General features: G+C 34.4%; 1 long non-coding RNA gene across 1 annotated transcript; it reads right to left on the bottom strand.

Annotated features, from left to right (window-relative positions):
* Window positions 1-1517: 1517 nt before the first annotated feature.
* On the bottom strand, window positions 1518-20785 carry LOC120315432. The gene is made up of 4 exons (XR_005558681.1): window positions 20675-20785; window positions 18418-18578; window positions 7819-7898; window positions 1518-1551 (listed from the first exon to the last, which is right to left on the bottom strand). It is a non-coding gene; the product is annotated as an uncharacterized LOC120315432 (long non-coding RNA).
* Window positions 20786-21013: the final 228 nt, after the last annotated feature.

Below are 21013 nucleotides of genomic sequence, written 5' to 3'. Positions count from 1 at the left end.
CATAACCATACATTTGAAACTGTACCATTAATCTCACACTTCATTTTATTTGAACTTCTGGTCTAGAAGAAAAAGATTTATTAATAAGTCTTTTTTCCCACTTATTAAAACCCTGTGCTGGAGCAACATTACTTACGCAGGAGCAAAATCCAGCTCTTAATCTCTAATTATAATTTTTAGTTGATTTAGCTTCTGCCTTATAACTTAACCTAAATATAAAATATTTGAGTTTATCTCAGGCTGAAATCCCACATTAAACATTTTAAGTAAGTTTGTTGCAATAAACAAACTTTCTTGCCACAGATGCTTCTAAGGCTGAGAATACATCCCTGAAATCTTTTGCTGAGTGACCCAAATTTCAAGTAGCCTCCAGACCAATGGCTGTTTTCTCCAGAACAATTTCTGGAAAATTGGCATGTGAGTCTAATTGAGCAACCCATAAAAGCTTCAATGCCCCTTTCTTTCCAGGCTTAGGACCTCTCTTTCCTCTTTCACACTTGTTCCACTATGATTCTCTTCTCTGCCCTGCTCCAAATTCTAATCCCTCCTATTGTTTTGCCCTAATAATATAATCAGCCTCTAATACCATCCCTGGCTTAATCCTACCAAGACTACCCAGATCTGGAGACTTCCATTTTTGACCTTGAATGGGGTAGCACTTCCCCATTCAAGGTTGGTATGTGATTGCAGGTATTTCTACAGTAGCAGCTTGAATAGTAAGTGACAGTAGTGCTCAGGAAGGCTTTTGCCTAAGTCAGTTGGGTGCATCAATTAAGCCCTTTCCAATAATGGATATGCCTTGGAATCCCCATGTAACACTTCTGCTTCATAAACTGCATTAGTTGCCAATTTGTTTCTAATGTAATTCAAGGTGCTATCTATAAAGCTCTACATGGCATAAATCCTGGTTAGTTGAGGAACTGCCTCCTTTAATATTTGCCTGGCTGATTTGATACTGCAGAGCTGGCACCTTCCAGATTCCTTTGATTAAACAATGTCATCTGCTAAGGGTCTCTGTTACAATATCTACCCTCTTAAATGAGGGCAAAGAAAATGAGACCCATCTTTGATTGTGCTTGCTATCTTTTATGTTTTATTCATTTTATTAAAATTTCTTGTTTGTTGTGAGCTATCCAGAACCATTGAGAATCAGGTAGCATATATTACTATTGTGATTGGTTGCACAGTCTGCCAGATGTTTAGAACTCAGAAACTTGCTGCTTTTTGTACTACTATAACCAGACTCTGCGACTGGTCAACATTTTCCATAATTCCTTTCATTTCTCTAGCAACCTTTTTTCCATAGCCTGCTGCTGGCTCTTCTGCTTTAGCCACTACTTGTTATTTGCTCCTTAGATTTTACATCCAAGTACTGAATTATATCATGAAATCATATCTTCTGCATACATACACACAGTGCTTTTTTTGTAAAAAAAAAAAAAAGTGCCAGAACTCACACACCTCATACAACCCACCTTGCCTACCTTACAAGGTTCCATCCCAAAAAGGTGCCGGAACTCCGTTCTGGGCGTTCTGGGAGAAAAAAAAGCCCTGCATACACACATAACAGAGAGAGATGGAGAAAGAGAGAGAATGCAGAATTTATTTACAATGCTCTACATTTGTTTGAACTCTTATTGGTCACAAATTATTTTACTCCTTGCATGATGAGGAGTAAATATATACTGATGACATAATTGAATGGGACAATATTTAAATTTAGCATATATGCCTAACATTTCTAATTCAAATAGACATTGATTTATTTTACTTATCATGCTAAATCATAGTTGATTAACCATGGTTTTCTGAATAAGTGATGGCTAGTCATTAATCCTGGTTTATAAACCAAAATGGCTGGATTTGAAGCATGTTAAGTTTAAACCAAATGCATTATAGCATAACTTAGGGCAGGGGTGTCAAACTGCCGGCCTGCGGGCCGGATGCATCATAGCAAAACCATGCCCACCCCATTGCCGGCAATGGCAAAAAAGTTGTGATATGTCGCGACACGTCACGTGATGTTGCGAGTTTGACGTCCCTGACTTAGGGCAATTTATGACCTTCTCATATTTATTTCCAGCATGCGATTGTAATTACCAGGTACTGAGAATGTAGACCTGAACCATAACCTTGATAACATAGACACTCTTATAATCAACCAAAATAAAATACATTCCAATTCTTTGCTTGGAACAGAATAATTGTTTTTTAAAAAAGCACTAGAGTTAGCTATTTTCCTATCATGCAAATTAGCTTAGTTACATTATTTTATTTCACAGACTCCTTGAAAAGTACAATACAAAATGCAAAAGTTGGATGTGCTTCTTATACTTTGAATATTTGAGATCATATTTAAAATAAAATGTCGCAATTTATTTAAGTAATATACTGTAGCTATATTCTCTCTTAAGGGAAATCCCAGTCTTTTGTGTTTACTGTTTTATTTTGAACTCCTTTACTGAGGGCTTAAGGAAAGAGATTAGTTTACTTGATAACTGTATTGCTGGAAAAGACTTCAAAATTACTCCCTCTCTTATGTAATAAGAGCATATATAAATGTTTACAACAGAATTAAAAAATGCTGCAGCACATTTTCTCAGATATTGTTTTGCTAAAAAAATGTATGAAAAAATAGCCAGATAACAGAACTTTTAGTTGATCTTCTTACCAACTCTTATCTTCATAACTTATTTTTTCTTACTTTGTATATTTGTTTAAAACATCTATGCAATTGCAATTAATTTTATTTCTTAAAAAAAATCAAGTCCACATAAGAAGTACCTATTTACAACCTGCCCAATTATAAGAAGAAAAAATCTTCTACAACCAGAAACCTTAGCATCTGGTAATTAAAATTGCTAATCACCAGCAATTATATGTCAGAGCTTTATAGCCAAGTGAAACAGTTTGACCCTTTGCCCATCGAAAAGAAGAATGTTTGCTGTCTATTGATAAGCAGTAAGGCAAAGCTGTGTTTCGTTCCCATCCATTCACTGGTTACTAATAGGACATCAACAAAAGGGCTGACATCTGTGGCAGAATACTTACAACCAGGCCAGGTCTAAGAACCCAGGTGTGAAAAGTTCCTGACAAAAGTCTATAGGAAATGGGGGAGGGTTACTAAAAACTAAAATAACTGCTACCCTTCAGAGCCAAGACTTTTAGAAATTAATTGCAAATCAAATTCCCAAGTTGGTGTCCTAGCTAATGTACTACACTTGTTTGGGAGTGAACACTTGTTTAAATATAAAAGGATTTAAAATAAATTATTTTTAAAAGAGAACAGGTTTAAGAGAAACCAAAAAAGATTATAAGAAACTGTCAGGCTTTTTTTTCACATTCCCTTCAGATATTTCCAGTTCTCTGCCATTATTATGCTAAGAAAAAAAAATAATTTCTGACATATTGCCTAGATGTTATCATACAAAAAAATCCTAAAGCAACCAAGTAGTAGAATAATAGAAAACTCTTCTACTGGGACATTATTACATTTGTGGCCTATATTTCTTAAGGAAATTGCTTGTCAAATTCTAAAAGCTACTGAAGAAATTTGTCAGATGGTAGCAAACAAATCACTTAAACTTCCCAAGCTGTATGGCTCCTCTTCTGGGACTGATTTTTTTTTTTTTAATAAAGTAAGGCTTCAAAGATTCTATGAGAAAATATAGTAAAAAGTCTTATGATAAAGCAGCCCTCTCCAACATAATGCTCTTCAGATATATTGGGAAAAATATCTATAATTTTGAGTCAGTGAAACACTACTTGAAAATCACAAGCGCTATAATCTAGCTTGTCTGGAATTTACCAAGTTAGGAAAGACTGTCTCTTATCATAATCATTGTTACTTTCCCGTGATATTGTACAGTTGCTGTAGCTTTGCAAAGCAATACTGTATAGTATTATTGAGCTAGAGTTTCAGTTCCATGAAGTGAGGGTTAGAATGTAATTTAATTAATTGCTGAACTCAGTTCCTAGGGCTTCAGTATGACCAATGGTAAATGCTACAAACTAGAAAAGATATACTTTAAAGATCATGATAGATCTCTCTTAAGGATAGAGAGTTCATCATGATAGCTATTGCTAGTCAGGTAGAATCTCTTTAGGGTGGATCAAAGTTTGTCTATAATAGAAGGAAAATTCTTTGGATCTCCCAGTCCAAAGCCCAGAAATAATAAAGTCAAGTAATCTTGTGCCAGCCTTGAAATACAAAGGATACATCCACAATCATAAGGTTTTTTTATGTCAAAAAAAACTTAGTTCCATTTTTTTAAACCAATGAAACCAAATCTTTGTATACAAAAGGGCACTAATTGGAAAAAGGTCTTAAGGAAAGGAGCATAATAATCATGCTCATATAATTCCAAGTAAAATCAAAATAGTCAGCTTAACTAAACTAATTCCTTGTTTGCATAAATCCTTAGGTTTCTGAGTCTGTTCAGGTTCATTGTGAGAGGATGGTTAAGCCTCTTGTTTTAATATTCATCTTTCAGAAAGTCATAGAGTTGAATGGAACTATTTAGACCCTGAATACAACCTTCCACTCAGTGCAGGAATCCATGTTCAGTGACTCTAACAAACTATTAGAGCCTCTGTTTGAACACAACCATCGTCTCTCTGGGCAAATGATTTATCAATCATCATGATTTATCTATCTGTTTATCCATCATCTTTCTCTTATTTTCATTTTCTTGGCATTGGTTTTCCATTGTCTTCTCCTGGCTTTTATTTTTAATTTTCTACCTCATCAACAGTGAAAGAATTCCACAATTCTTGGTAGAATTGCCTCCTAGCAACCACTAAACAGGACTGACTCTGCTTACTTTCTGATATAGCCAAAGTTGGCTAGGTGCTATTACTGCTAAGGCTATAGATTATAGGAGGAAGCAGTTAGAAAGTAAGACTTGAATATATTTTTGGTTTATTCCCAGATTAATTCACATGACCATTTCAGCCTGTTGGATCCATGTATGCTAACTTTCAAACGCACTGGTTGTGATTGTGAAAATGCTAATTTGGACAACAGAAGAACAGAACTTAGCTGACGCTAAAGATCATAGTGGTCATGTTTACTAAGTTTATCTTAAAGAAAAAAATAAAATATATCCTAACCATAAGTAATTTTTTTTCTAAAAAATTAAACATGTTAGTTGCAGCAAAAACAACAAAGAACTTGTGGCTACTCAAACTACTCAGATGTACATTATTGTAATATACATTTTCGTATGATATATACATGATAGGAGGAAGAAAGTGTGTTGGATATGTTTGCCGCCTGGAGTTATATAAAAAAATGATGAAAGGTGGAATTTTTTTTTTTTTTTAAAAAGCAGCTGTTGGAGAAAACTAGGGGATGGAAGACAGTGTTGCATTCCAATCTTGCTTGTGAATTCTGTGGACAATAGTTTGAAAAGAAGGTTGGGGTCTTCCTTTGCCCATGTGAAATCATTCTTGTTTCCTTGGGAAGCATAAACAACTGGTTGCCATTCTGTATCTTGGTACCTTTGTTAAACTTTGAAGAAAACATATAATGCACACTGCAACAAAGAATATAAGGCTTGAAGAGAAGAGGTGGGTGAAAACAGTCTAAATACTGTAAGTGAAAAAGGAAAGGTTCTTGAGAAAGAAACTGTTGCCAAGAAGAAGAAAAAAGAGAAATGTTAATACTATCTGTTGGAAGAGAGCCCAGAATACGGGAACTAGCAACTGATAAATATAAACATAATAGAGGTGAGAAACTCAAAGGATAGGTGAAGTTCAAGTTTTCTGAAATGTATAGAATTGAGCCAACAAAGTTACAGACAATTTTCCAAAATATCAGCAATTAAAGCACAAATTGATAAACAGTCTTCAATGGCTTAAGCAAGGAAGGAAAAGGAACCCAGTATCACTTGCAAAGAATAATGGACAGAGGTGAGGTTGTGAAGATGCGTAGTTCCACTGCAGAGACTCAGAGGCTCCATATTCAGTTTCCAAGGATATTTCTCTTTGGTTCAAGATTAGAATGTCACCTTAAAGCAACTTGCTGCACCCTCTACCTTTATAAATGGATTTCCCTGTCATTTTTCAAAAGAGTCTTCTGTTTTGTGTGCCTATTTATTTGTTTGTGTGTTTGTTTGAATGTATATGCCAGCCATCTCACTCTGCAAAGCAATTCTGGATGGCTCAATTACTGAAGTGTTCATTTTCATATTGGAGTAAGTATTTTATCTGGCTCCTAAAAGAACATTACTTGTTGTTGAAATAGGCTTGATACAACAAGAGCGTCACTGAGTATTGCATGATTCTCCCAATTGAAACCCATATTGCTTCTTACCCTATCAGTGAAAAACACCGAGCAATGACATTGGAAAAATAGCCTGGCCTGAAGAGGTTGAGAACTGTGTACATTAAGCAAATAATTGTGAGAATTGTTCAAGAAGTAAATGCTCAAGAAATTTGATTTTACTTATGAACAACTTCTATGATCAATTCTAGATTGTTGTCATTCAGGGCCAAAGTACACATTACTAACAGATTTAATATAACTTTGCCCAACTTGAGGTGGCCTCTTTGAAACTGGGCAATCTATGTTTCCAGTCAGCATAAGAATCAAGAGGACAAGGGAGGTAGCAGCATATTCTAAGGTCCTGCAAACTCAGCCATAGAACAAAGCTTTTGGTTTCAGCCTGTCTTCCTAATATTACATAAGACAGGATTGACTGCTGCCTTGCGGAAAGGTGATGAACCTTTGCTTATCCCTCTCTGGAATATCCTCCAAGGACTATCTTTTTTTCCCTTCCGGCTATTACACTGCTTTGAAGACTTAACTTTCCAACAGGCAGGTGATTTATGGCCTGGCACAATAGGAAAGAATGAATTCCTTTAGATAAAGGAAGAACTCATGAACCAGGCTTAACACCAGCAATATGGTATTACAGAAAATAAGTCTTATTTAAGTGAAAGTAGGTACACAATTATCCTTTCTTATAGACATAATGAAAGATGTGGGTGTGTGAACAACAGTTTTATCGTGATCCTTACTAGATTTTGGTGGAAACAAAGGGGATTAAAGTCATTCTCTGCAGTCATTTCCTGTCATAAGCATCTGAGCTTGCCATGATGTTAAGACTTCTTTTCCTCTAAACAGGAGGAAATTAATCCCAAGTATTTCATTATCTGAAACTAAAATTGGACTATAAGTAGTCCTCAACATATGACCACAATTGAGCCCAAAATTTTTGTTAAGTAAGACATTTATTAAGTGAGTTCTGCCCCATTTTACGACCTTTCTTGCCATAGTTGTTAAGTGAATCAACTATAATTATTAAGTGAGTAACGGTTGTTAAAGGAATCTGGCAAAGCATTGACTTTGCTTGTCAGAAGGTTGTAAAAGGGATCACATGACTCTGGCACACAGCAACCAACATAAATATGAATCAGTTGCCAAACATCTGAATTTTGATCATGTGACCATGGGGATGCTGCAATGGTTATAAGTGTGAAAACCAGTCAAAAGTCACTTTTTTAGTTCCATTGTAACTTTGAATAGTCACTAAATGAATTATTGTTAAGTTGAAGACTACCTGTAATTGGTTTTAACCCAATTTTAATCTCAGATAATAAAATATTTGGAATTAACCTCCTGGAAGAATGGATACCTGACCACCGGTGTTTGTGTTTCCCAGAGCCAGAGATGCTTCAGTATAATTTAACCTCGGAGTTAGCTGGACTTCCTATCCTAAAGTTTTGGTAAACTCATCACAGCTTTGTTGTACTTCTCAGAATATGCCTAGGATTCCAGCTGATGATACATCTTGGAAGATTATAACAACATACCCAAGTGGTTGAGAATGATTTGCCAGCAGTCTTCCCACCAATCAGCAGCTACTGGGATTCAACTTCTAATTTGTGATACTCTGAAAAGACAATAGATTAACAAGTTGACCAACAGCTAGAACACTGAAATATCCTTAACTAGACCTTATCTTGCTAAATGCTAAAAACTATGACTATCTTCTCTAAAGCAGCCTCAGAAGCAGCAGCAGAAAGAAGTATTAGTAGATTAGCCCCCTTGAGCTATTTATCAACATTAAAAAGGTGGGAAATAAGATAAAAATAATGTGTGTAACATGTGTGTATGCCTATGTATTTCATAGTATTGGTATTTTATACTGCAGTTCTAAGTTTATATTATCCATATTGCTAATTTTAATTTCTTCTTCTTGTATATGTGTAACCTGAGCAACACTTTTAGTTTATATTATTTAGTTTTGTCTTTCAGTCGAAATGTTTTGTCTTTTCTTAATTTGCCATTGTCTATTTAATTTTGGATATTTTGAATATTTGATATTTGCACAGTTCTGTGGTGCTGGTTAATGACTGCAATAAAGGTAAGGATAAAGGCTTTGGCCTCCAAGTGAAAATTCCCTTCTTGGAAACTTAAAGATAATCAAAGATTGGAAGGACTGTATCTTAGTCAATATGCTTAACTATATCAATTACACAGCCATGTCTCAGAAGACTGGAATCTATATATTATTATTCCAATCTTTAAGAAAGGTGGTCAAAATTATAATTATAGGCCAATTAATCTCATTAACAACATAGCCAAACTCTATGTAAAACATTTCCTGCGCAAACTGGAAGATGGAGTTGTTAACAACGTTCTTTTTGAGGAACAGACTGGCTTTGATCCGACAGTTAAACTACCAAAAATTATTGCTTTGTATTGACCCATTTGTATGTCAACATTGTGAATAAGAAATTGTATGTGGCATTTGTGGACTCCCCTGACTGAAACAAGTTATGGGTCAGACTGAAAGCTTTGAATATCTATGGCAGATTGCTGGCTTTAATAATGAGATTATCCATGAATGCTCAAAGACAAGTTAGGTTTTTTCCCAGTCAGTCTTCTGACAAAAGCCATTGCTACAAACAGGTCTGTGTCTTAGTACCACATTTATTCAGTCTTTTTTGATAAACGATCTTCTGTTGACCTTGAAGAGAGATAACTTTTCTCCAGTTAAAATTGGTGACAGAGATGACTGCCCTTTTCTATATTGATGACCTCCAAGCTATTGCTTTCATTAAGTAATAAGAACCAAAGATGCAGCAAAGAAAGAAGTATTTATTCATAGATTCCCTTCAAACTCCTCCTCCTTGTGCACTCACTCTGTACTCATACCCCACACATGTATTCCTCCTACATTTGGACAGGATGAGTGGGGCAAAGGGTGATTGGATTACATATCACTTCTATTCAATTATTCCCTACTTCTGGTACATGCTGAGTATATTCATTAGATCCTTGATAGTTCTTTATAATACAACTGTGATAAAAATCAAGATATTTGTTCCCTCCTCCTAAATGCAACTGTTTTTGCTCCACTTTTCTGGCTTCTCAATGCCTTTGAAGTTAAGAACTATTCATAGATCTCTATTCATGTTTCCTTACCTGCTTGTAAATTTACTGGAAGCTAAGCTTATGATCAGATTTCTATTTTGGTTTAGTCAAAGAAATTTTCAGAATGTTTTCTTCATTTGGACAAATAAACATATTTCAATAGAATGTTATATAATTAATTAAAAATTTGTAAGAATTTTTTTTCATCTTATAAGAATTTTACATTGATCTGACAATCAAATATGTGCATTTAGGATTGACTTATAGATGTGAAAAGGTCACTTGATCTTTATCATAAATATGAATTATTCATAGTAATCTCACCAGAATTGCACGCATTAAAGATCCTATACAAATCAGAGTAATCTATAATGCAAGCAAAAGAAGGAATTATGGCTTGAGTCCATGAACAACCACGTTCCTGATTGTTATTCCTAGCTCAACCAGTCTTGGTGTTATGTAATCCTGTAGCTCATATGCTTGTTTATATACTTAATTATTGATCTGCGTGCCATTCTTGTTCTCCGGCATAAAGAAATTAACCTCTCTAGCTATCCTATCTCACTGGTAAGTCAAACTGTAAATGTAAAGTGACCCTTATTGTTACAGCCCGTACATTCTTTTGCGTTCATTATTTATGCTTCTTACACATTTGCATATGAGTTAAAACCCAACAGATAATTAAAATTTGATGGTTTTATTTTGTGAAATAATCCACCATAATATATATATATATATATATATATATATATATATATATATATATATATATATAATCTCTATAAATGCAAATACAATATCTGTGTGCACATGCACACACATGCATGCTAGTGTGTAAACATGCATATACCATATGCTCAATGTGCATTTAAAACCTTTACATTGTTAGGGCATGTAAAATAATAAACAGATCTATTGAAAACTTTAAAATGCTTCAGCTGAAAGACCCGAAAAGAGCTCAGTGACCTTGCTTAATTAGCCATGTAATGAAACAGAATTGAGAGAGCTATTCCCACAAACCCCTGCGCAGCATCACATCACCCCCTGCTTGTCAAAAATGACATGAATAGGAAGACAGCCAGCACAATTCAGAAACCAACTCTTAATTCCTATAGACTTTTTGATATACATTGATAGTAATTTTATGACTACTCCAGCAAATAAACATTTAAGGGACCAGGATGACTGCTGTTGTATCAAGGAAATCTTATGAGTCCAAAGATGCAATCCTGTTCTTCTCAAATCATTATTTCTTCATTGCTGGAATATCTTCTGCACACTTCTCCATAATGCAGGAGTTACAACGTAGATCCACAAGTATTGCAGGCAAATAGAAGGTGCATAAATACCCCAAGTCTCAGATAGCTTCTATATAGTTGCACACTGTTGGCAACAGCGGGGAATTGCCAGTGAAAAGAGATTTGACAAGAGATGCAAGGATGAAGTGACAATGCCATTTCTTGGCAAATGGTTCCCAAGATAGCATGGACTGTCACTCTGACATTTCACTAATGGTCTTTAACAGAGGGACGGCTGCTTGAGTATCAATATGGAGTCAGTTGTTCCTGCAGGGCTTGTGTGGATCTTTCTATACATTAGACAGTCCAACTGTTTATATTCTATGTTTATTCTCCTTCCAGACACATATATCCAATTTCAACTATCTCATTTTTTACTGGTTTTATTAGAATTCTTTGCATGGTTCCACTGCATCTCCTTGCAAAATATACTTCAAATCTGGAATATTTTGAATTATTGTTAGGTATAGTTATGTTGCAAGAATGTGCTAATGAACAGAGCATGGCTATAATAAGGAAGCAGCCTCTCCTTTCTGAACCATGGAAGATGTTGTAGGTAGAAAACAAAAAGTAAATATAGAATCAAAAAACTCAACAAAGGGTTAACTGATTAGCTCTTTCAGGAGGAAGGGATTAGTGAATAGGGAATGCCTGGTTTTGTTTAGCTTTTTTTAAAAAGCATTTCAAATACAGGGTAACAAAGGAGTGTAGGTTCAAATGTGCATAAGCACAAAGTGATCATTTATTCTTTAAAGTGAGTTACTATGCAAAACCAGAGAAAACTATTGCACTTTTTAAAAAAACTGCAGCAGCAATTATAGCCTGCAATTTCAGTGCTACAGCTTATCAAAGACATGTGACCTTTCTAACACCTCTTCATACAGTTAGAGCATCTTATTTTGGTGTGTGTGTATGTCTCATGTTCATCTACTAAACATAACGTTACTGTGTTTGTTTTTAGGTGCTCAGCAAGCAACAACTAAGTTTTCAAGTATCATTCCATGCTGGTTGCTCTCTGAATGGGTTCTTGCCCAAAATTCAAGGCCTGAGGGAAAAAAGGAGGGGGGAAATGGAGGAGTAGATATTAAGGTAAAGAAGGGGGAATTGCCAACATTTCAGGCAATTGTCATAGAAACTTGATAACTAGACAAGATATAAATTAGGGGATAAATCTTAATCTATACCTATATCTAATTATAGCGCATTTCTGTCTGTCTGTCTGTCTGTCTGTCTGTCTGTCTGTCTGTCTGTCTGTCTATCTATCTATCTATCTATCTATCTATCTATCTATCTATCTATCATTGAGAGGGAGAGAGAAAAAGAGAGACAGAGAGAGAGAGAGAGACAGAGAAAGAAAGAGAAAGATTATATTTACAGAGAGGGGGGAGGGAGGGAGAGCTTGCAGAAAATATTTAACAAGAAAAAAATCACTGTCAGCATGTCTAAGCATTAAAAGTTTCTTTTTTATTGATAAGACTTTTATAGAGAACCAACTGCTAGATCAGTTGATCTTTGGATAACCAGAACCTAAATGAACGCCCATTACAGAAATCCACTTGAGAAAATGAGAAAGCCTCACATTCAAAAACTCATAAAGGGAGTTTCTCCTGGAATCCCAGAGAATTATTCTGTAATGATCTGTTTTCTTTCTAATATAAAAGTACCAAAATAATGGGGTGGGATTGGAGTAGGGGGTGGGGTCATGAAGAAGCATTTATCATCGCTACCAGAAAAGAAAATTTGGAAATGTCAGACTGATCTTTTTCTCATCTTTTCTCCAGTTAACTCCTTCTGACTTTTTCATCGCTAAGGATGGAGGATGACGCCCTCCTCTGGCTAAGAAGCCCCTTTTCATCAATCATCACATCTGGTATAAAACCTTCCTTTGAACACAGAGGCAGGGAACTGGAGGCAATTACTTTGTGATTGATAGTATTAAATATGAAACTTCACATATCTTGGAGGAATATTGTTAGTGGGGGAAGATGAATGGAACTTAAGATAACCTTGCCAAATTAAGCATATGTAAGCATTAAGTTTTGTCAGTAAGCAGACTAAAAAATTACAGGCATTGTAACTCCATAAACTCTTCTAATGAAGTGAATGGCAGTGATAATTTAATGAAGAATGTAACAGTCCTTTTTGGAATTTAGCTCAATTTCTGTTGTGTGCAACAAGCCAAATTATAGCACAATCGCTGAAGATGGAAGTTCAGGGCCTGACTGGACATTCTAACCATAAATTTGTACCACCTTCTTCACATTTCATGCTTATTTTGTACAAACAGTAACTAATTCAGAATTCCTTTTCAGTTGATTCAATTAGAAAGAATGGAAAAGTGAAAAAAAAGTTTTGTGCATTCTCCAATTATTTTCTCTCCTTGTATGATTAAACTAAATATACTGAAGTAATAAGACAGAACCTGCAGTGTCTTTTTGTACTATTACTGAACCCCGTGGGAGGCATTATGAGGCATGAGGCTAGAGGCTGTCTGACTTTAATAACCTCAGAAGTGCAGTAATCCCTTCAAATGCACGGCCTGTGGTGTCTTATTGCTATTATAAAATGGAATTTATAAATAAAAATAAGAGGGGAAGCGCAGTCCTCTGTATTTATTGTCTGGTACTGACAGAATTATGACTAGTGACAGCTAAGCCAGATTTCACAAGCCATTTTCCAATTTATTCTCTATTTCAATCACACTTCCATTTGGAAAAGAACTAACAAATGTCTGTTCAGGCAAGGGGAGAGGTAAAACCTACATTGGTAAGTTAAATATAATGTATTATTACTGAATATATACTGATATGGTAAAAACATTGGAGGAGTTATTTATATTGGAGTAATGTTTTCAGCAGCATCAATAAATTGTCCCGGGGCAGGGCGGGGGCAATCTACAAATATAGGGTTGGCTCTAGAGTTTGAAATCTGGGTTTGCTTTAAGCAAGTTGTTTGTATAGAATAGTAGAAAACTCATCATTAAAACACATTTCCTCATTTAATACTTATTTAAAGTCTGCAGTGAGATGTATCTTATTGCTCATTTATATTTAGAGTATAAATTATAATTTACCAGAGCGTAAGTTTTGAGAGATCAAAAGCCTCAGGTGGATTGAAGCATGGCATACTGTGTTATTGTGTGCACAGGCATTATGCAACCAAGGCTGAAAGAAGGTAGCAGAGTAAAAAATTAACCTAGATATGCCTTGATGTGAGAGTAGACTTCCAATTGAATGCTGAAATATATACATACCTCTGCAACCCTGTGCCTGGATGGTTTCTGCACAAAATATTACCAGGTCCTTCTCTTAGATTGGGAAATTTGTCTTGACCAAGGATTTAAACCATGACTACATAGATACTCAGGTTCTGAATCCAAAGCTTATTTGATGACTTTGGGCTGAACATGATTAAAGAAACAAACTAACAATATTTTAGTATTGCTAAAATAAAAGGAGAAATGTATTCTCTACTCTATGTTTCTTAGAGAAAGGATGAACCACCACCAGCCCTGCTAATATTAAAGTTCAAATGTGGTATTTTCAAATACTAATGATCACATGGTCATGTTTCTTTTTTTTTATTAAAAGTTTTAGAAATTTTTTACAATATATAACCCAAAACCCTCCCCCCTCCCCCCTCCCCCACTTCCCAGAGCTGATTACAGGGTTACAAATAAACAATCATAATCTAACGACATGGTCATGTTTCAATGACAAAATAACTAAAAATCAAAATCAAACATATACTATAAAATAATTTTCTGACCTATTATTTTGGGCTTTTCTATGAAAGATGGAAATAAGATTTTTTTTCAAAAAATGAATTTGCATGTCTCTAGATTGTGGCAAAAACACAATTAAATAAATAAACACTGGCTGTAACAAATAAACACTGGATTGTTAAGCTAGAGCTATATTAATTGTGACCATAACCCAGCATGGGTCTGCTGTACATCAACAGTTACCCATAGTGGAGACAGACAGACATACGTGATCTAATATTATAAATAACTTATGGTATGGAGATAACATTCACTTTTTCAATAGGTCTTGCTTTCAATAAGTGTGCTTTGTATTTTTAGTTTGGGGGTAACCACTGGAATTACATTACATCACTGGGTACATTTTGTGTATTCTATCCTGTTTAGAAGAGTGAAGGGGTGGGTTTTTTATAATTAGGATTTAGGACAATTATAGAAATATAAGGCAGTATATTTCAGTCAAATAAAGGGTTTCCATGCATTTTTTTCTCCTTGTACATCCAAACCCTGCCATGCATACTACATGCTTCTGAAAGTTTGTTCTAATAGAACTTCATTATTTGAGCTTACACAATTAATTTGTAAATTACATGTACGCTGACAAAGCTTTACATAAGAATATGACCTTTGAATAATATTAGTTCCTGTTTTGAAAAAGATTATTATGACCTCTTCCTTTCTATCCATTTTCTTAATGGTTTCTTCATGACAAAAGCAAAACTGAAAGAAAATTGCCTGCCTTTGTAAGATTTGGAATTATATTTTCCTGATGAAAATCAATAAGAAATCAAATCTAAAAGCCTAAGTCTGTTTTTTCCTGTCTATCTGTCTTTTGCAATAATCCATCATCAAATCATTTTTTATGTTTAACCTCTGGAATATTTGAAGGTATTATATCAAGGTAGATTGATAAATGTATCCTGTCTTACACATTTTAATGCTTTGATCAGCAACGGAAAGAAACAATGTGTATTAAGATGTTACAAATCATTTATGTATTAGAAATATCCAAGTAAAATCAGTTGCAATAGAGTGAAATAATGGCAATGGCATTGTATGGTCAGGCACACAAGTTATTGTCAAAGTTTTCTAGAATATTATCTTTATTTTTGATTTATGATTACTTAGCTTATGAAAAGTCCAGTATAAATTCTAATTAATTTCTCACATTATTAGAGGTAGAGCTTTAAAATGCAGTATAAGGAGAATTGAACATGTTTTCTATTTCTCTATTTCCATAGAGAAAACAGCACTGATATCGGAAACTTACTGAATGTCTAAATTGCATATTATACTCAAACTCAATGTATTTTCTTTGGTGTTGAATTAGTAATGGAATGCAAGCTCAATCCCTGAGGTCTTAAGCAATGATTTGTGGAATATAAACCTAAAAACTGAGTTTACTTAATAAGCTAATTCTTACAATAAACCATGGCTTAATAACAGCATACCAGTTCAGCCCCTCAGTTTAGGAGGCTGCAAGATAGCCTCAGGTGTTCCTTTAAGTCAGGGGTAGTCAACCTTGGCTCTTTTATGACTCGTGGACTTCAATTCCCAGAATTCCTGAGCCAACTTAGCTGGCTCAGGAATTCTGGGAGTTGAAGTCCACGAGTCATAAAAGAGCCAAGGTTGACTACCCCTGCTTTAAGTCAAGGATGGACAATACATAACTCTTGAGCTGCATCTAGCTTTTTAGCCCCCATTTATATGTCACAGAGCCTTCAAGAGCATACAGAGTCAAAGCTCAGACCCCCTTTGTGTGTGTGTTTTACGGTTGAAATTTTACAATTAAACCTTGCAGAGGCTTATGATAGTGTTACACTCCGTTCATAAAATCTCAGGCAATTTTTCCCCAATTTTGGAAGTTGTAAAGCAACAAAATAAGTATCTTACGTCTATACCTATGCTATGCCTTAAAGTTACTCCCAAATTAAGTCTATTTTTTTAAAAAAAATGTTATGTCACCTCACATCACACTGCTATGACGTACAGGTTCAGCAGAAAATTGTAATTCAATCCCAAACAGATGTCCCATTCTTCCTGTACATAGTGACAACCACTTATTTTTGAATGTATAGTAGAATTGTATACCTGCAGTTGTGAATATCTATATTGTATGTTGTACCTCAGTGGATATATTTCCTTAGGAACATAAGAATCTTTCTTATACCAGATCAGATCACTGCTCCATTTAGCTTAGTACTGTCAACATTGATTGCTAGAAGTTCTCCAGGGTTTTAAACCAGAATCTTTCCCAAACCCAATAGTGGTTGTCTTCCTTTAATATTCCCCTTCTCCTTTGCCACACAAAGCATATGTATATCGCAGTGTTACTGCTCTATGTACCTAGGTTCTTGGCAAAACAATAATTCTGTTATAAGCATTTTGCAAGCACTATCTCTTATCTTCTAAAATAGGGATGTCAAACTCACAACGTCATGTGATGTGTCATGACATATCACGACTTTTTTTCCATTGCCGGCAATGGGGTGGACACGGTTTTGCCATGCCACATCCGGCCCACAGGCCAGCAGTTTGACACCCCTGTAAATCTAGAAGAAAATCTTTTTATTTTTTTAAGTGGGATTTCAAAAATATTGAAAACTAAAAAGTATGTTTCTTCTATTTTAAAAACCACATGGAAAAAATAGCCTGTGGCTAGTAAAACATGGTTTTATTAATTAAATTAGAAACTACAGCTTTTGAAATAGCTTGTAAGGAACTAAGAAGAGTTTTGAACACATTAAATATTATCACATAGTTACAGGTAATTTTTGAGTTATGCGAGGTCTAAGAAACAAGGTTAACAAGAGCTAGATACAGAATATACTATGTGCAGTTTCTTCCCTTTTTCCCTTTCAGTATTAACAGTTACAAAGAGAGAGCACAGCTAAAGAATTGACTGTTAAGAAAGGCAGTTTGAGTTACTGATTACTGAGCTATATATTTTATTGATAATAGTTTCCATGCCTTGATTTTCTGAATGTTATATGCAAAATATTATAGGTGCCATAAATCATACATTTCTTTTTGTCATGTAATTTTTTGCATTTAATACCTATTAATTTACCTATTTCATCTTTATATTTTTAAAAGTTCCATACAATTTATATTACTATTATTTACCTATCTAAATAAATACAACATCCTTACATGAAATGATAAGATACATTGTAATTGTTTCCTATGCTGTATAAATTAGACAATGTCTTAATTATGAAAATATGAACTTATTCTTAATAAATGGGAGGAAGAAATGTGCATTGTTCAATATAGTTCGAAATAGCTTCTATTAATGTTTCTTCTAAACTTTTTTATAAATGTCATCTCAACTAGTAGCTAGGCTATACCTTGTGCTATGGAACATCATAACTAAATTATGTGTTATATCTTCATACTTAAAAACTGCTTTTAATTAAAACACTTTTAAGCAGTCACCTTATTTAATTCATGGATGTCACATAACTCTTTTAATTTGTAGCCCTCTGAGTTTTCCTTTTTCATATTTTTTTTCTGAAAAAGAAAGTTCATTGAAGTGTGAAAGACAAAATAGCTGCATTAAGCTTCTTGATTTGTAGTGATAGCTGTCATCCATCTGGAAACTCCTTAAGTTAGTTGCATGTAATTCTCAGTCAAATCAATGTGACTAACATTCTATATTGATTTTAATAAAATTTAAGTACAACAAATTTACAGTAGTTATAACAATTGTAGCTAGATCTACAAAAAATAGATATAGATAAATTGGTTTCTATTCTGGCTCTATATTCATTCAAGCCCATGATCATTAATGCATAGAAGAAGAAAAATATTGCTGAAGGGCAATGCTAGAATCCTATCAGTTCATAAAAAAAGTATTCCTTTTGTGATGAGACGCATACATTTTTAAAGGAAAAAAATGCCTCGATCTCCCAGTCAATTGTACAGTTAACATGTTTTACATTGAGCTGGATAATTCAAAGGATTCATACCTTGTGATATTTGAAGGGGCAGCAATGTTGAACTTTAGACTGAAGAGAGAAAGATTAATGGTATTTCATTTTTCCTAGTGTTCTTGATACCCCTCTTTTACATTCTGTATTCATTTCTTTGTGCTTGAGGCTAATTTCAACATTTCCTTCAAGCATTATCCCTGGAGAGAGAAAAATCAAAATATCTTGACTTTGATGGACAGACAGGACTTCGGGAATTTTACTTGATGCAGCTGGATCATTAGAAATACTGAAAACAGGTGTGCAATTAAATAATTTGGCAATAAATCTCAGGCAAGATATTTACGGTTATTAATTAAAACAAGTGGTCTATAAAGAGTATGAGCAGCCTCTGTCTGAGCAGGTAAGATCTGAATAGTTTCAGCTCAGCTGGAACGGTAAGTGCTCCAAGCTCTGGCAAGCACAGCCTGAAAAATTAGCTCCCAAACATTCCCATCAAACATCCAGACTCGTGAGAGTCTAATTATATAGTGCAAAATGTACATGTACCATGTACATATCTTTAATCTATATGTCTGCTATCTCACTCTTTGCTCTCTCTAAGACCTATGATTTGTAGTCTACATCCATTTTGGAATGAAGTTAATCTTAGGCTACACCGCTATGTATAAAACAAGTGACATCTTCAAATGGGTTAGAAAAATGAGCCAAAAGACTCTGAGTCATTAAGTGCACATTAACATCTTGTCACATTAACTATAGGGTGTAACACCAATTTTCTCTTCTTTGTCATGATCTAACACTATCCTTCTGTGTGTGTGCATGCTATATACCCACTGTACCATTCAGGCAATATGGTAGCCTATTCTCCATTTTAATATTTATGGTTGGTTCTTTTGATGATTTGCTACAGAGACATATTATCTGACATGCTATCTCTCCTTAAATCAGATATCATCAGGAAAATGTACCAAAATTATATTTGTTGGAGCAAAATAAATATCAAGTTTCAATTAACTGCATAGGAATTTCTTTAGACATTTAAATTTTTGTTTACTGTCTGATTAGGAGTCACATACACACATTTTGAAGAGTAAAATTACACATAAAATGCTTACCCACTATAAGACTGTTAGATGGGCCGCAAAAATCATTAGTGCCACTAAAGGAGTCATGGTATCAAAGGGACACTTAAAGCGTTTAAAACTCTTGGCTGTCAACTAGGTGGTATTCAGATTCTTGGAGTCTAAATCTGGTAAGTTAAATTTATGGAGAAGTACCTTCTAAATATTACCTCTATATAATATTTAGATACTATACAGTATATTGTATAGAACAATTATCATAAAGTATTTATATAATGTAAAAATAAGAATGTTGGTTCTAAACAGCTCCTGCCCAAGGTCAAATAAAATTGCCAAAATCTGTTCTAAAAACCTAAATCGGCAGAGTAAACTTCACCAAACATAAATGTTGAAAGCCAACAGTTACTAATCTTACTTACACTAAGCCTGTTATATCTGACAATATATTAGACTGCTATTCAATAGTACTTGAAATTTCCTATATACCAAGGTTTCTCAACCTTAACAACTTTAAGATGTTTGGACATCTTTAACTCCAAGTTAAAGATGCCTTTAAGCCTTAGTTGCCATGTTGCCAAGGTTGAGAAACACTGCTATATATATAGTGATGCCTGGGTTATTGCAATTCAGATATGGTAGGCTTCATCTATAGCAACTCCTATCAAGATGCAACAAAGGGGAAGCAGGACCATGAAACTATTTGACTCCTCATCTTCCTGAACTATGCAAATAACAACAATACAAATTATATGGAAGAGAACTTGGTGCACAACTTGATCTTTTTTCTATCTTCTTTATTCTTTTGTGTCATGGGATTTGGATAGCAAATCTATAAAGAGGTTTTCATTTTAAATTTTGTAAAATAATTCAAGGTTTCTTTCTCCCATCTTGCTAAAAAAGTAAAAACACCTGCTTATTTCCCTTGCAGTTTCTTTGTTTAGAAATTCTTTCACCTTTGAAGGGGTCAAAATCATTGCCCAATATTTTGCATACTAACATGTAACATGAAACAATTGTCTTAAATAAGGATTCTAGGACAATTTTCCAGGACTGCTGTTTCTGGGGAACTTTATAGTTCCAACATGGCACAACAGATGCTGGCATCATCTCTGGGTGATAAATCATACCTTTCTACTAGTATATTCTTAAGTATGCACTAACATACCTTTAAAAAGTAAATAAACTGTAATTAAAAAAATATTTTTACATACCTTATATTTTGGGGGTTTTTTATAAGCTTATTTGAAAGAGGAGGGGTAACTAAATGAAGAGTACAGGGAACTAAAAAAAATCCTCCCCAGTATATCACAAACAGCTCACTAAATAATAGTGCAGTTTTCAATGCTAATAGAATGTTTTAACACCTGAATACATTCACATGCTTGATTAAACATTAACAACATAAACGCATAAAAGAAGATTATAAGTTCCAATATCTCTTTTCAAGGAACAGCATATTAGCCACTGTTGTGTACTTTTTCAATTACATTTCTTTAACTTATTTCTGTTGCAGAAAACATAATATTATACATTACTTCTGTTTCAAAAAC

Source organism: Crotalus tigris, unplaced genomic scaffold (genome assembly GCF_016545835.1).
Source record: "Crotalus tigris isolate CLP2741 ecotype Arizona unplaced genomic scaffold, ASM1654583v1 scf7180000019116.999743, whole genome shotgun sequence".
NCBI classification, from domain to species: domain Eukaryota; kingdom Metazoa; phylum Chordata; class Lepidosauria; order Squamata; family Viperidae; genus Crotalus; species Crotalus tigris.
Note: the sequence above shows the minus strand (reverse complement) of the source record. Positions and strands in the feature narration are given on the sequence as shown.